This window comes from Chenopodium album, chromosome 12 (assembly GCF_948465745.1).
Source record: "Chenopodium album chromosome 12, dcCheAlbu1.1, whole genome shotgun sequence".
Lineage (NCBI taxonomy): Eukaryota > Viridiplantae > Streptophyta > Magnoliopsida > Caryophyllales > Amaranthaceae > Chenopodium > Chenopodium album.
The window spans coordinates 44,065,696-44,083,197 of record NC_137845.1 but is presented as its reverse complement, the minus strand read 5'-3'; positions in this window follow the sequence as shown (position 1 = coordinate 44,083,197).

Below are 17,502 nucleotides of genomic sequence, written 5' to 3'. Positions count from 1 at the left end.
TTTATGAAAGAAGGAAATTAGGAACTAAAGTGAGCTGAACCGAACTGAACTGACCTGAAATTAAGGTGAAGAGAATAGACCCGTACTCTGTATTATCCTTAAGATTAGGATAGAATGATAGCTTTTTAATAAAAAAAAATTGAAAAAACAAGTTAAGAAGGCGTAATTTGAGAAAGTGAAACTTACTTAACACTCAAAACCCATCTTCACTCTATATTATTATGTTTATTGCAAGTTTTCATTATAGGATTAGTTCATGTTGTCCATGATTAATTAAGGTAGATCTTTAATCGCCTGGTTGCTAGTGAAATTAATTATAACAAAAATTAAAATTGATTTTTCTTGATTGTAAATGAACTTTATTAATTAAAGTTATATTTATTGACCGATTACATTTATTTTAATCGATTATGAGTACATTTTATATAATACTACCTCTGTATATATAATTTGATTATTTGTCAAAATGTAATTGTGTTGACAAATAATCATGTCACCCAAAACATATCCAATGATTGAATAAGTACAACTCATCTGATTTGGCTTGAAGTTGTTGGAGGGTCGAAGAAATATAATGTCCGCAAACCTTGTAAATATCGGACCTAAATAATTTTTAATCAACTCTAATTTTGTCCAAACACCCTTCTGATCAAACCCTTAAAATTAACTTGACCCATAATGCCCTAATTACCTCAATCTTGTCTTTTTTTTTTTTTTGAACAGAACCTCAATCTTGTCTAATGGCCTAAAATTCCGAAAAAACCCTTAACAATCCCGTTCACATTTACTAAAATGAGTTGAACTGATTAGAGTTGAATTGAACTGAAATTAAGCTGAACTGAACAGGCCCTTAGAGCCTAAAGTTATCCCATAGAATCTAATTGACTTCACAATTTTTTGTACTAAGCATATATTTTACTTTGACCAATTTTAGTAATTTATACATAAGAAAACATAGATCATGCGAGTACTTGTTGGAACCGATCATCTCAATGTATAATTTTTAAATTATTAATCATAGATATTATAATAAATAATTTAATAATGGTATACGTGTCCAATCAAACTAGAGTATATATTTTGAAACAAGTGTAGAATTTATTTTCCATTAAACCTCATAAGATTTCAAATAATAATATATTCAATTAAAAACCAAGAGAGTAATAAGGACATATTCTCTTTACCTTAAAAAGTAATATTTAGCGAAAATAGTTTCAATTTAGTCCAAAATAGTTTTAGTAATTCATTAAAAATCAATAACTTTAAAGAACAAATACAAGGCCCGGTTCAGCTACCTTGCCAAATAATATACTGACTAAAAATAATTTTAGTTCGGTAAAATAATTTTCAGTTCAATTTAGTAAAAAAAAATTCAGTTCATTAAAAATATGTAAATTTAAAGAAAAAGATACTAATAGAGATTCAATAAAAAAAATATTTAGTTTAGAAAAAAATAAGTTTTTTAGTAAAATTAATTTCAATTTTGTAAAGATAATTTAATTTGAACAAAAATAATTTCAGTTCAGTAAAAATAGTTTTAGTTCAGTAAAAATAAGTCATGTTTACTTTACCTTATTTTGGTTAAACACAAATCATTTTTACTAAACTGAAATTATTTTTGTTAAACTAAAATTATTTTTCGTGAATTAAAATTATTTATACTAAACTGAAAATACTTTTATTGAACTAAAATTGTGTTTGTTAAATATTATCTTTGTAAGGTGAACTGAACATGACCTTATAGAAAATCAATAACAAAAAACAATTTCAATTTAGTAAAATAATTTCAATTAGGACCGGTTCTCTTTAGTTTAATTTCATTTCAATTCATTTTAGTTCCTAATTTGCTTCTCTTATAAATAATTCATTTCAATTTAGTTTAATTCAGTTCAGTAAATCAAAACAGACCCTTAATTAACATAATTTTAGTTCATTAAAAATAAGGTGAAGAAAATAGGGCCTAAATTTTATACAATTTTAAGCATAAAATTATTTTTTGTTTTCTTGAGGTGGGTCCCAATTTGGGATAGAGATGCCACTGTGAAGTGGACACATGTACAAGCTGGATAAGGAGTATAATTGATCTTCACGATTTTACACCTTCAATCTTCCTTTAAAAAAAAATAAAATAAAAGAATCAATAAATAAATAAACATTCATCAAAATTATTTATCAAATTTTTATATTTTTGGGTGGGTATGGTGGGTCACAAATGGGGAAAAAGGGAAAATACTTATATTTAAAAGCCCCATTGAAAATAATTTCAAGTATTTCATAATTCATGTTACCAACCAAATGAACCAATAATACAAAAAACATTCGAGTCTTTTTCCCGCCGCATAGCTCCGTTTTCCCCACATTTTCAATCGAAGGGGTGGCAACAAATTTAGTCGGTTCCGGTCATATTTGTCCGAGGAGAATTTCATTTTGAATTTTGTAGAAGATTTAGTTATAAGATTTTCCGTCAAAAAAAAAAAAAAGTTATAAGATTGAGTTATACTCAAAACTTTGTCAATTAACATCAATCAATATCGGTCATATATATTGTTGAATCATATAAATCATGGGCGAAATTATATGTACCATTATGCATAATACAACCAATATTATATTCTCGTTAATGTACTTATACCTTGTGAGCACACTAGCAATAAATAGTTTTATCTTGCTTGTACGTTGAGGATACTCATAGATTACAAATTAAATGTTTTGTGGGGTTTTATTAAATTCATAGTATAAGTATTAAGTTTTACTTTTGGAGCAACGCCAATATTTGGCTAATTACTTTAGCTTAATATGCCACAGAGAATTTTTATGCTACTTCGTTCCTTTTTAAGGTAAAACTGGTTTTGGACCTTGGCAATACCCTTGGTATAATATTCATTTCACATTTCTTTTTTATATATAAATATATAATATAATTTTACCATTTTCAAAAAGAATTGCTCTACTTTTGAAATCACCGATTTCTAGAAAATTTTTAAATTATAGAAAGAGATAGGAAAAGAATAAATAGAACCATGTGATATAAGAAACATAGTGAGAATTAACTAGAATGGAAAGCGATGCATTAAATTAATTTAGAGCTGTGAATTCGGGTAAACGGGTCGGGTTTCAGTCGGGTTAATAGGGTCAGGTCAACTCGGGTCGGGTCAATACGGGTTAATATTATAACCTATGCGGTTTGGGTTGGGTCATGCTTGAGTCTGGTCACATCAGGTCATACATTTTATCATGTTTAGGTCCGGTTTAGGTTGGGTCAGGTCGGCTTACATTCGATCAAGTGAATAATAGGCCAGGTTTAATTCGGATTTTCATGGGTTAAGGTCATTCTCAGGTTCGAGTCGGGTTCGGTTCAAGTCAATGATTTGTGAGTTATAATCAGATCGGGTAATTTCCAAGTCGGGTAATTTTGGAGTTCGAGTCAGGTTCAGTTCAAGTCAACAATATACGGGCTACAATCAGGTCGGGACATTTTCAAGTCGGGTCATGTTCGGGTTTGGGTTCGGGTTAGGGTCCAAGTCTCAAATATTGGGTTAATCTAGGTTTTGGGTTGATTTCAGGTTGGGTCATATCGAGTTTAGGTACATTTTTGGTCGGTTTGTTGACAGTTTATGTATTGACGTTCACATTTAATCATTACTCCCTCCGTTTCATTTTAATTCCAACACTTTCCTTTTACATTCGTTCCATGTTAATTGCAACACTTCTATATTGGAAAAGTTTCCACCACTATTTCATAATTTATCTCTCCCACTAACCCCACTTTCACAAATATTTTATTACTATTTTTTCCTACCAACCCCACCCACACTACTTTTTTTATTTTTTTTTTATTATTTCTTTCTCTTACTAACAATACATTATATTATAAGCATATAAGCCTAGCCTATAATTTACTTAAACTTTGAGCTGATCCTAGAGCTGTCAATTCGGGTATTCAAGTTGGGTTTAGGTCGAGTCAAATCAGGTCTCAAGTTGAATTAGGATCAGGTTATGTCTGGTCAATTTAGCCTTAGATCAGGTTCACATTTCGAGTCGGGTCAATTTTGGTTCAGGTTATTTTGGATTGTTCACCCTTTCAGGTGTAGGTCAGGTTCAATTCGAGTCAAAATTAGATTGGGTTCAATTTCAGGTTCAGGTTGTGTTTGGTGAGTTATACATGGTACATTTGGGTTTGGGTTAGGGTTCGGGTTAGATAATTATTTGGTCAGATAATCTTAAAGTTGGATTATTTTTGGTTTTGGTTCAGGTTCAATTCGAATAAATATCAATGTGGTTTAGTTGAACCTATATAATTACGCCTTCCATAATTTGATCAAGCATTATCATGATTTTTATTAAATCTATATGCGAAGTAATAGAGAACAAAAAGTATATAAGCTGAGAAAATTGTACTAATATATTGTTAATTATGGATTGAGGGTATACAAAATTGTACCAGTAGCTAAAGGAAAGGTATATAAAATTTTATTAAACCTTCCTTGACTCGGGTAAATAACATGTTGTGTTGGGTTATAACCGTTATCAGGTTCTAATTGGGTCAGGTACTAGTTCAGGTTCGGGTTGTTGTCGGGTCAAATTAAATATGTTGACGGTTATTATCAGGTCAGGTGTAGGTTCGAGTTCAAGTCATAAAGTATTGGATCAAATCGGTTGTCAGTTGAACATCAGGTCGGGTTATAGGCCATTAGTTCGTTTCACCCCATTGTTTGAGTACAAGTCAGGTTCAGATCATTGTCGGTTCTAGTCGAGTTATCAGGTCGGGTCAGTTCTTCATTTATTGTAAAAGAATATATATTTTCTCTAATTATATTTAGCATATATTCTCTAATTATTGTATATTTCTTTATTTAACTAGTAAATATCTACAATAATAAAGATAATACAATAATTAGAGAATATATGCTAAATATATTCTAACAAATAGAAATGAGCAAATAGCTATAATTAGCCTATGTAAGGAGTCGTATGTATTGAACTATTGACTATTGAACTTATCATAGTAACTCGTTTTGCATAAGCACACAACTACACAAGTGACAACATAAATTTAAAACTATATATTAATAAGGTGGTCTAAATTGAGTTTAAGCTGATTTTAAATTGAATCAGATCAATAACAGGTTAGGTTGAGTTCGAAATGGGTTTGGAACAATTTGGATTAAATTTGGGTCGGATCAATAACATGTTGTGCTGATTTCGGGTTGGGTTAGTAATAAATCGGATTGAATTGGGTCAGGATAGTAATAGGTCGGCTTAAATTTAGGTCGGCGGCGGTTAGTAACAGATCGAGTTGATTCAGGTCGGGTTAGTAACAAATCGGGTTAAATTCGAATTTTGACTGGTTAAAACGGGTTTGGGTCTATCTCGATCCAAGTCAATAGTTTAAAGGTTATATTTAGGTCAAGTCATCTCTAGGTCGATTCATGATCGGGTTCGGGTCTCAAATACTCGGGTTAATTGGGTCAAGGGTTGATTTCAATTAGGTCTAGGGTTGGTTTCAATTCGAGTCATATCTGGTTTAGGTCACCATTTTTCTGGGTTCAAACTGACTAGTTAATAATCGGGTTTGGGTAAATTTTTCGGGTCGGGTCAACTTTTGACAGCTCTATAAATTATATTGAAAATTTCGTTTATAGATTGTGATGCATCTAAAAAATTCCGATAAAGTATTATATTTTAGTTTTGAAATAAAATCATGTAATATTAATATATTCATGTGGTTATTAATCTTAAGGTTGTGGATTCCTTGTAACAAGTCACTACCAATGGCTAACAATTAGGCAGATTCTTTTGCATGCCAAAGGCATGCTGGTAAATTTGTACAATAATAAAAGGTGATTGAACCACATTATATTACTTTACTTTAAATTCTAGTGTACCATTGTAGTAATTTTGGTCACATAACAACCATTTATAGTACCATTGTACTATTAATGATATAATTTCAAAACCTAATATAGTTCTTATATTAGTTTCAAAAGCATACCATTATAACCCTATATATAGCATTATTTTAACCATTTATAGTACCATTTCACTACTCAATGGTATAATTCGCAACTTAGTGGTACAAATGCTGTTCTCCTATTTCTTTGTCCCTCTGCATAGAACTTTGCCATTGTAGGTAAATACAAATACATTACAACCTTATTTTACTAATTCCTTGAGTTATAACAACTACTCCGTCCATCCCATAATATAGTTCTTGTTTGTTTTTTTTCACGGTACTTAAGAAATAGGAGGAAAAAGTGGATGAAATACATTAATAAAAGTGAAAAGTACAATTATAGATATTTATGTCTCTCTTAGGGTAGTGTTTATGCTTTGTTTTAGCTTTTCTTAGGGTGTTTTGTAGTTGTTTTGTTCAAATAATGCGTGCATACATGTCTCAATGTGATTTGGATAAAATCGCGTATATGCTTGAGTGCTCGTCTTTATTGCGTGTTTGCATCATTGCCTCTACCTTATTGCTTCCCTTAGTGCTTGTGCTTAGGTATTTGAATTCAAGGATTGCGAAGAAGAAGCCAAGGAAGCACGAGAGAAGACTCGAAGAAAGCAACGTGCGAGGGCGCGCACCATGTGCGTGGGCGCGTGGCCGGACTGTGCGAGTGCGCAACACTGTGAGAACCCGCGCACAGAAAGACAAATTGCAGAATTGAGGCAAAGAGTTTTACGCGGGCTGTGCGCAACTTGTGCGCGGGGCACACCATCCTTGCGCGGGCGCGCAACCTAGCAACACGGGCGCATAACCCAAGCACAAGCCGCACAACCCACAAAGGCGCGGGCGCGCAGCTACAGTGCACGGTCACGCAGGCACACAGTTTTGTGCGCGGGCGCACAACGAGCCCCTATTCAGCTTATTTTACATCGTTTTAAATTTACGAGGCTTGTTTTGTATGGGCATCAACTAGATTTATTTGTCTAGTTTTAGGAGAGCTTTTCTCTCTAGGTTTAGCTTAGGATTAAAGTAGTTTAGAGAGAGAAAGTGAGGGTTTTACCATTGTTGAGTTTGGATCTTGAAGAGGAAGATTAATCATCTTTCTTGTAGACTTTCACCTTCAATCAATGAGAATTTCTAACTTTCATTCCTCTATTTTATTTGCTTTTCTTTTGATTATTGTTTTAGTTGTTAATATTGCTTGTTAATCATGTTGATGCTTGGTTATTTGTTAATTTATCTTGTTGTTGGCATGATTAGTGAGTAATTTTCCCATTAAGGGAATGGTTGTGGTTAGGGATGGCAACGGGTCGGATCTGGACCGGGTCTGAATGGACCCGAATCCAGATCCATTTTTCTAGCTTTGATCTAGATCCGACCCGAATCCGCCAGGTCTGAAAAATGAAGACCCGGATCCAGATCCGACGGGTCCACCCACCGAGTCTGGGTCCGGATCCGGGTCTAAAACGGGTCCAATACGTTTTGCCTAATTTTTTACAATAAATGTAGTGTTTTGGTCAAAAATCTTCTACCGGAGGTTTATTAAGTTCAACCTAAATTAAAGTTATACAACTAATCTAAAAATACAAAGCAACCAACTTATACACTTGTCTTTTGAAACAAAAATTATAAACAATGAAAAAGTACGATGTTACAAATGAGCAAGCAAAAAAACAACGATAATGTATCCGATGTGAGCATAAAAAATCCATCTTTTAAAAGGGCTAATCTTCATCACTAACATCATAAACATGTTTAATAAAGAAACAAATAATTTTAGTTTTTTTTAATAGGAAAATTATAAAACGGGTAAACAGATCTGGGTCCGGGTCTGGGGGTTGGACCCGGATCCAGATCCGTTTTTTTCAACAAGACCCGGATCCGACCCGGATCCATCGGGTCTAAAATTTGAAGACCCATATCCGTCGGGTCCAAATTTGCTGCCATCCCTAGTTGTGGTGTAGTTGGATCTTGAGCATGTTTTAGGGTTTGGAGTTGATTTGTTTGTGATTAAAGTCTTTATATGTTTGATGTTCTTCAATCTACTTGTAAAATGCATGTTGTTAGTTGATTGGGGGTGAATTATTTCTTGATGATGCGATAGCGGACCTAGCAAAATTCATTTGTATCGATCGTTATTTGATCGCACCTCCTAGTATATGGTTCTAATGTGACAACATAGGGGCTATGTTAGGAGAAGCCAATTGACCTCGACAGGTGGCTAGATTGGACCTTACTTCAATATTCGAGCATGTTTAGTTCATGATTAATTCAACTTTTATGCCTTTGCTATGCTTGAGTGGATGCTATACCTAAACCATTTCTCTTAGTGTTTTACTTCTAGTTTTAGTGTCTTTAGACTTTAGTTTACTGATCTCCCATTCCAGAGTCCGGACTAGCTTAGTTGTTGATAACATTTGGTGGTGTTTAATCGTTCCTGTGGTTTGACCCCTATGATTTCCTTATACTCGTATTAAGTTTGTTTAGGTTGTATAAATTGTATTTGATTTAGGGATAGACAAGTGATGACATGTTTATTCCCTTGTCAAATCGGCGCCGTTGCCGGGGAACGGCTTCCATTACCGTTATGTTATTGAGACTAGTCCTTTGTTTATAATTTTCATTTTATTTGTTCATTTTTTATTTGCGTTGCTTTTGTTGAAAAAATGGCATGTTTTTCTTTTCCTTAATATGAAGGTGACTCTTTTTATGTCTACTTCCATAGGCTTAAAAGGTTTTTGAACTATAATGGTTGTAATCCTTGGGAGGCTTGTGAGATTTGTTATCATGGCATGAATGAAAAAATGAGATATGAATTTGAAAGCAGGTTTAATGGCGAATTTAGAGCATTAACAGTTCATGATTCTTGGAACTTTTATGTATGGTTTGCTAGGGATGTACGCAATAGGTCATGTAATGTTGCTAATTTTGATTCTCAATGTGATAATAGTTTTATTGGTGGCATGAATCCCCATGATTTGTCTCGTGATCCCATATGTGAACCTAGAACACGTGATTTCAACTCTTTTTCTCCTATTGTTAATGATGAATCTCATTTGCTTGATTATGCCCCCTCTCCCCAATATGATGATGCTCATGTTTATAATGTGAATGATCCTCCCTCCTCATCTTCTTGTTCTTACATGGCTTCAAATGATTTCCCTTATGCTTCAAATGAATCCTTTTATGAGGGTAATTCTATGAAAATTCGAATAAAGAGAAGATGATGGAGATAATGAAGATGATGGAGAAGTATAATGAGATGAGGGAAGTTGAGAATAGGGAGACGGAAGCTAGAATGAAGATGCTTGAGAGCCTAATTCTCCAACTAGCCAATTCTCAAGAAAATGCCCTTCCTTCTTCTTCTCTTCCCCATATGAGTGAGGATCCCATTAGAGATCATTCGAGTAATGGTGAAGGAGTTGAGAATGGAGCTAACGTTGAATTTGTGAGCCCTAACCCCCTCTACCATCTTGATGAATCTCAAGTGTATGTTTTTGACCCTTCAATCTATGAGTATATAGACTCTTTTGAGGTAATGTCCCAAATGTTTTTCGAGAGTCATATGAGGACTTATAGATTATTGGATTATTTCATCAAGAGCGCTTCTTGGGACTTAGATGAGTTTGAGATGAATCTACCTCCATTCATGCACGGTTTTGAGGCCTTGGGTTTTGAGATAGTTGAAGGAAAAGTTGTTTATTATGGTAGAAAGGAGGTTGAGGTTGATTCCCTTGGAGTTTTTGAGCTTTGGGGAGGTGTAGATTGTGAGAGTTCTTCATTTGAGGACTCTATGATTTATTTTCATGCCCTCATTAGCTATGTGAGACCTTGTGGTGAGGGAGTAGCTACCCCTTTCCCGTTTCTCATACCCCTTTTTCTCAAAGGTTTGACCACATCCCTCCTTGCCCTATTCCTCTCCCTTCATTTCTCAAAGAGCCTATTGAGGAGCCGCCTTCTATGGATGATTTTCATGTCCTTCATTCTATCATTGTTGAGGAAGATAGGAAGTATGCCAACAAAAAAATTTGTGAGGAGGATTTGCCTTTTTCCTTTTCTTTCCGTTCTTATTTTCCCTCTCCTTCTTTCTCTTACTTTCTTGAATTTCCTTTCGATCCCCCTTCTTCTTTCTTTTAGCATCTTCCTTCTCACTTGCGTGCAATGATCTTGTTGCACGTTCTTATTCCGTCATTTGCCTATCTACACCCCCATGAAATGTATAGTAGTGCATTTGATAAGCTCTTGCGTGCGTTAAATTATTATTTCCTAGAACGGTCTTGCTTGGACGTTAAACAAGCCTTTTTCGGGAAGTAACCTGTGTTTTATTGTTTTCATTTTCTTTTCTTTTTTAGTTTAGTTTTTCTCTCATGGACGTGTTTGTGTTCTTTGCTAGGTACACAATCGATATACTCTTGAGCATTTGTGTAGATCAAGAATCAAGGAAAATCTACCTCAACTCTCCTACCATATGGATTTCAAGACAAATCTGTAGAGATTAAGGCTGCTATGAGGTTATTTCGGGTTTTTGTGTGATTTTGCATTCATCCCATATTCAGTAATATCCTTCTTTCTCCCTCTCTCTTACTTATTGTGGCTCGAAGATCATGTGTTGGTAATGTTGGATTGATTTCTTCCTTTTCCCCTCCCATGGATTCTTGGTTTATGTTTGAGCATGTTGCCTCATTCAAGCTTAAGGGAGGGTATTCTTTCATGTTTCGTGGGATGTTAATTCATTTATGCCATGCTCAATTGTATATGCATTTCCTTGTTTTTCATGCTTTTGAAAAATCCAAAAAGCTAGATTTTTGTTTACTTCAAGGCAAGTTTGGCAAAAATGTGTTTTGTTTGTTCGTATTTTGGACATTTCATGATTGGACTTGTGTTCTTGAATGTGTACCTTCCTAAGTGGTAAATGTTTGCACGGTTTGAAAATGTCATTAGGGTTGATTCTAGGATACCATATGCTAAGGTAGCCGGGTTTAAGAACTTTAGGGTCCATGAAGCCTTAGTTCATTGAATGTGGTAAGATGGTGTTGCTTTCCATAGTGGATTTGAAGCCCTTAAGTTGGTATTTGTTAAATACATCCCGTGCGAGGTATATTTGTTCAAGTCTTCATCACTTTTGTTGAGTGGCACTTTGGATCATTAGCTATGCATGTCTTGATCTTTAGTTTGATCTCTAGTTTCCCAAGACCGTGACCAAGCCACTTTAAGGGAGGAAAAAGATATCTTTTCATTTTCTTTTATGTTCCTTTTATTTTGTTACATTCTTGTTTTCATTTGCATTAACCCTCTTGCTACCCATTTGAGCTTTATTTCCTTTCTTGGTTACTAGTCTCATTACAAGTCTCACGACCATCACCCTTAGTTTTGTGAAGCAAATTTTGGTTGGATTCTTGTTTTGGCGACTTGTGAATACATGTTGGTTTAAGTTCAAAGTGTATGACAAGATTGAGATTTGTGTATTTTAGCTGATTAGCAAATGCTATAAGAAAAGACAAGAAAAAAAGAGCACGAAAAAGAAAAGATGAGAAAAATGCATTCACAAAACAAAAAAAAATAAAAAAATAAAAAAAAATAAGAGAGAGAGAAAGAGAAAAAAGAAAAAAAAAAGGAAGAAAAAGTTTGAAAAAAAGCAATAAAATCATTTTTAGTTATGATTGTTTCTCCTTAGCTTGAGCATTGAGGGCAATGCTCCGTTCAAGCTTGGGGGAGTGGTTGTTAGTTTTGTGTTTAGAGTGTTTGTTGAATAAGTTTGGGGGAGATGATATTTTGGCATTTTTGTTTGATATTTTGGTGATTTCTTAAATTTGTTTTTGAGAGTAGGCCACTCTTTTGCTTCGCTTAGGAAATACCACCAAAATTTTCAAATTTTTCCCACCTTTACCCTAAGTCGTGATGTTACAACCAATAAAAGACCTTTAGACTCTAGAGAGGTTGAGTCAAAACCGGTGGAGGCAGATAGGTTTCAAGCCTATAGAGAGAGTGTGCATAGCTAAGATGTCAGGATTACCTTCTCATGTTTTCATTTCTATATCTTTTTCCGGTTCCTTCGAGGAATCATGAGAAGCTAGCTTGGGGGTTGATTTGAAACTATTGGAAAGAACGCGAAAGTATGGTTGGAACGAGGGTGGATTGAGTCTCCTGGAGTTCTCTATGCTTAGCATATTCTATGTTTCAATCAACCATTGACATTTTGGAATGTGCATACATTTGTCTATTTAGAAAGTTTCACATTCATTAGTGCTTGTTCTTATCTCTTTGTCCATTTATGTTCATTGTTTTCTCTTCTTTTCTTTAGTTTTATTTGCCTTGCCTTGGTTTTTGTCAAGAGCTGTGGTTTAAACCTCTTAGGAAACCCTCACGAGAGCTCACTCGTCCTCTTTGGTGACATGGGGGTTTTAAGGGCTTGATGCATACGCTAAATGCATCCGTGATTCCTACGACAGTGAGTTAGTGTACAATCTTTCTCTATGTTTCTATTTGTTTCTTTTGCTTCCAATAATTTCATCATGTTCTCTTTTGTTCTAGCCTTGCTCGAGGACGAGCAAAGGTTTAGCTTGGGGGCATTTGATGAGTGACATTTACGTCACTCTTAGGGTAGTGTTTATGCTTCGTTTTAGCTTGTCTTAGGGTGTTTTGTAGTTGTTTTGTTCAAATAATGCGTGCATACATGTCTCGATGTGTTTTGGATAAAATCGCGTATGTGCTTTAATGCTTGTCTTTATTGCGTGTTTGCACCATTGCCTCTACCTTATTGCTTCCCTTGGTGCTTGTGCTTAGGTATTTGAATTTAAGGATTTCAAAGAAGAATCCAAGGAAGCACGAGAGAAGACTCAAAGAAAGTAAGGTGCAAGGGCGCGCACGGCCGGACTGTGCAGGCGCGCAACATTGTGAGAACCCGTGCACAAAAAGGCAAATTGCAGAATCGAGGCAAAGAGTTTTGTGCGGGCTGTGCGTGGGCGCACACCCAGCAACACGGGCGCACAACCCAAGCATAAGTCGCGCAACCCACAAAGGTGCGAGCGCGCAGCTACAGTGCGCGGGCGCACAACGAGCCCCTGTTTAGCTTATTTCGCGATGTTATAAATTTAGGAGGCTTGTTTTGTACGGGCATCAATTAGATTTCTATCTCTAGTTTTAGGAGAGCTTTCTCTATAGGTTTAGCTAAGGATTAGAGTAGTTTAGAGAGAGAAAATGAGGGTTTCACCATTGTTGAGCTTGGATCTTAAAGAGGAAGATTAGTCATCTTACTTGTAGACTTTCACCTTCAATCAATGAGAATTTCTAACTTTCTCTCCTCTATTTTATTTGCTTTTCTTTTGATTATTGTTTTAGTTGTTAATATTGCATGTTAATCATGTTAATGCTTGGTTATTTGTTAATTAATCTTCTTGTTGGCATGATTAGTGAGTAATTTCCCCATTAAGGGGATGGTTGTGGTGTAGTTGGATCTTTAGCATGTTTTAGGGTTTGGAGTTGATTTGTTTGTGATTAAAGTCTTTATATGTTTGATGTTCTTCAATCTACTTGCAAAATGCATGTTATTTGATTAGGGGTGAATTATTGCTTGATGATGGGATAGCGGACCTAGCAAGATTCGTTTGTATCGATCGTTATTTGATCGCACCTCCTAGTATATGGTTCTAATGTGACAACATAGAGGCTATGTTAGGAGAAGCCAATTGACCCCGACAGGTGGCTAGATTGGACCTTACTTCGATATTTGAGCATGTTTAGTTCATGATTAATTCAACTTCTATGCCTTTGCTATGTGTGAGTGGATGCTATACCTAAACCATTTCCCTTAGTGTTTTACTTCTAGTTTTAGTGTCTTTAGACTTTAGTTTACTTATCTCCTAGTCCAGACTAGCTTACTTATTGATAACATTTGGTGGTGTTTAATCGTTTCCTATGGTTCGACCCTTGTGGTTGCCTTATACTCGTATTAGGTTTGTTTAGGTTGTATAAATTGTACTTGATCTAGGGATAGACAAGTGACAACGTGTTTATTCCCTTGTCATCTTTACATACTATCCAAAAATGGAAACAGGAACAATATTTTGGATCCCTAAAATAGGAAAACAGGAACTATATTACGGGACAGAGGGAGTACATATATATTTTAAAATACGTAAGGAATGCCATAAAAGGTTAAACCTTGAAAGAGAGGGCCATGTGGATTGTTGAGGGATAAACTTTATTAGGAATAATTTGTAGCATATACTTCCTTTGTTTCTTTTTAGTTGACAAATTTCTTTAGTCGTCATATTTGCCAATACTCAAATCCAATAATGTTTATATCATATTTAATTAGATATGGTTTCCTTCCCTTCTTTTTTATTTTTTTTTCTCTTGGGGAATTAGAGAAAGAGGTTGTTGCGTTACTGAAGCGAGTTCAGTAGTTCTCGATGAATCAGGACATTGGGACACGTGTTGCTGCTAATATTTTCACTAGGATAGGTTTTGCTATAACTAGAGGAATGCGAGCCCAGATTGTATCTCGGTTTTCCTTTAAGTTTTTATAGGTTGTAAGACTTTGTCTGTTTTTGAGAAATAATAATTACAATAATAATTATAATAAATAATAAGTAATAGTTGAACTGAACAGAAACGAAATTAGCTACATTAAAGTGAAAAAAATGTAGGGAATTCCACAAAAAGAAAAAAAAAAAGAGAAATTGGATCTAATTTGATAAGTTTGGCTAATGTATTATACATGCTCCAATGGTAATCTAATTGTTTATATTTAGGGGCTGTTTGGTTGAAATTATTGAAATGGGTTGGAATGGATTTAAAACTTTCAAGCTAGTTCTTCAAAATTAATTATTGGTAAGTGTTTGGGTCCAATTTACTCCAATTGGGCCAGTCAACAAATGTTTTAATAATAAGCCCTAGGTAAAGGTTTAACCTTCTAAATCATGCCAAGTCAGTTAAAGGCCTGGTCAACATGGCAAGCCCTTAGACCTCAAGACCAATTTATCAATTGAGCAAGTATAAAAGCCTTCAATCTCCTCTCTCTACATTCATTCACATTAAGCCACAAGCAATTAATACTCTTGCATTGCTTTCTGTCTCTAAACACTGTATTGACTTCGACATCGGAGGGGCCTACCTCGGCACAACCTCTGAGGCCAGTTTACATGTGTTTGCTGTGCAGAAAATCCTCGGCCTAGTAACCACTTGGACTAAGACCAGTCTTCAGCCCACGGAAAAGGATCAATCCGAAGGTCCAATTGTTTTTACACAAAACAATTTGGCGCCTTCTGTGGGGAAGACATTCAAAACAAGTCAAAAAATTGGCCAATCTTAGCAAAAAATGACTAAGAGTGGTAATAAGAGTGCAAAGATCACTAAAAAGAACGACCCTTCTTCCTTGAGAAAGGTCCAATTCTGGTGAGGAAGAATCCACCAATACTACAAAAAGCATGTTTTTTGGACGCTTTTTAGGCCTTTTTTCGACGCTAAAAAGCGTCGCAAAAATATTTCTCAACGCTGCTAAAAAGCGTCGAGAATTTTGAGGGACACAAAAAAGCGTCGAGAATATCGATGCTTTTATGTGTTCTAACTAATATACGAAGTGTCGGAAATACTTATTTCGCGCATTATCCCAAAGTTGTGTAGTCTTTTAGCGACGCTTTTACATGTCCACATACTCCAATTTAGCGACGCTTTTTGTTGTCTAGCGTTTATTCGTGTCAGCCTATGGTATGGTGGGAAACTCTTGAAATATGAAAATGTGCAAAATATATAGACATTAAAAAGCGTCTAGAATTTTTTTTTTCTTTTTTTTTTCCCTTTTATTAAATTATTACCATCATACATACATTATAGTTATTTAAATTTATCATAAATTAAATTAATAACATTAAAATTAAAATAAACAAATATTCTATATAACTAGATGAAAAAAACAATAATTAATAAAAAATAAAAAGAGTACGTAGTTAATTACCATATTTATAAAAGAAAACATCAACATAATTAATAAAAATAAAAAAAACGTCGCATATTATAGTAGCTTGTCCCTAAACAAATACATCACTAATGTAAGACTAAAAACCAAAAAAGATAAATGATGGCCTTATAGAGGATATAGTCGCTTGTTTTGATGCTCAAGTGTCCCGGCCTATTCTCTTGTTGCACCTACATTGCCTTTTCCAATCTTCAAAAAAAAAAAAAAACATACAAAGTATAAATTAGTACATTACACAATATAGGCTCAAGATTCAACATGTTGTATTTAAACAACAATGAAAAGACCAATGTATTTAAACCAGAACATACACGTGCTGAGAAACTTTCAGAGCATATTAAGAACTACTCCACAATAGAAACTAATAAAAGTCTTTGTATCAACCAAGTATAATGAAGCACCATAATTATACCATGATAAATATCAAAGCATAAGATTAAACAATTTAAATGAGGTTTAACAAGTATATAAGTAAAGATAAACAACAACAAAGCTAATAAAAAGGATAATCGATGCTTATACACACACACACAAGCTCTGAATTTCACACACACACAAACATTTTGAATTTCAGCTCTGAATTTGAAAATCTCTTTTCAAGCCCTATCCAACTACACAATTATTGGACCACTAAATTGAATTGGACGTTTTGATAAATAGGACACGAAATGAATGATTTTTAAAGACACGAAATGACTGATTTTGGTTTAAAATATTTTAGAAAAAGGAAAATTCACGAGACTCTTCCACATTTCACCTCACTCGATAATCAATGACGTGAAGAATACTCATCACTAGGTTTGGCTTTTGGGGAGACACAATCAGGTGTCTACAAAAGCCCCCACTTTGACTGAGTTTGGAGAAACATAAGTTTTGAAAACAAGTTCTAAAATTCAGCTCTGAATTCAGTTCTGGATTTCAGCTCTGAGTTCAATTCTAGATTTCAGCTCTGAGTTCAGTTCTGGATTTCAGCTCTGATTTCAAATCTGATTTTCAGTTTTGAACTTCAGATTTGAAATTCGGCTCTAAATTCCGTTTTGAAATTCAGCTCTGAATTAAGTTCTGAAATTCAGTTCTGAAATTCAGTTATGGATTTTAGCTCTAATTTCACAAACTAGAAACTGAACGGCAAAAGTGTGAAGAGCACATTAAGGAGGACAAGTTTGTGACACTCTTAGTATTTGCTTAACTAATTTTCTTCTTCATATTACATTCACCTGTTTTTTGCTTCGAACTAAATTTTCAAAACTCTAATTTCAACTTGGTTTATTCGAGCAAATACTTTGAAGCTGGTTAAGAAAGTTTGAGATATCATGTTTGATCAACCGTTTAGACTTCAAAACATCAAATAATATTAATTTATCTCAAGAAAACTAGAATACCGAGCAACTTGACCACATCTGTCTAGCGAGTGGAATTCAGAGTCATAATGGAAAACGCTTTTTAAAATTAAATCTAGACAACCCCATAACCACCCTACTGAACATGACTTTGGCTTACAAAGTTTTCTCATCTCTGGGAAATAATACTGGTAATAGTCATCATGGACATTAATCCTAGCGGCTGATAACAAGTAAAAGGC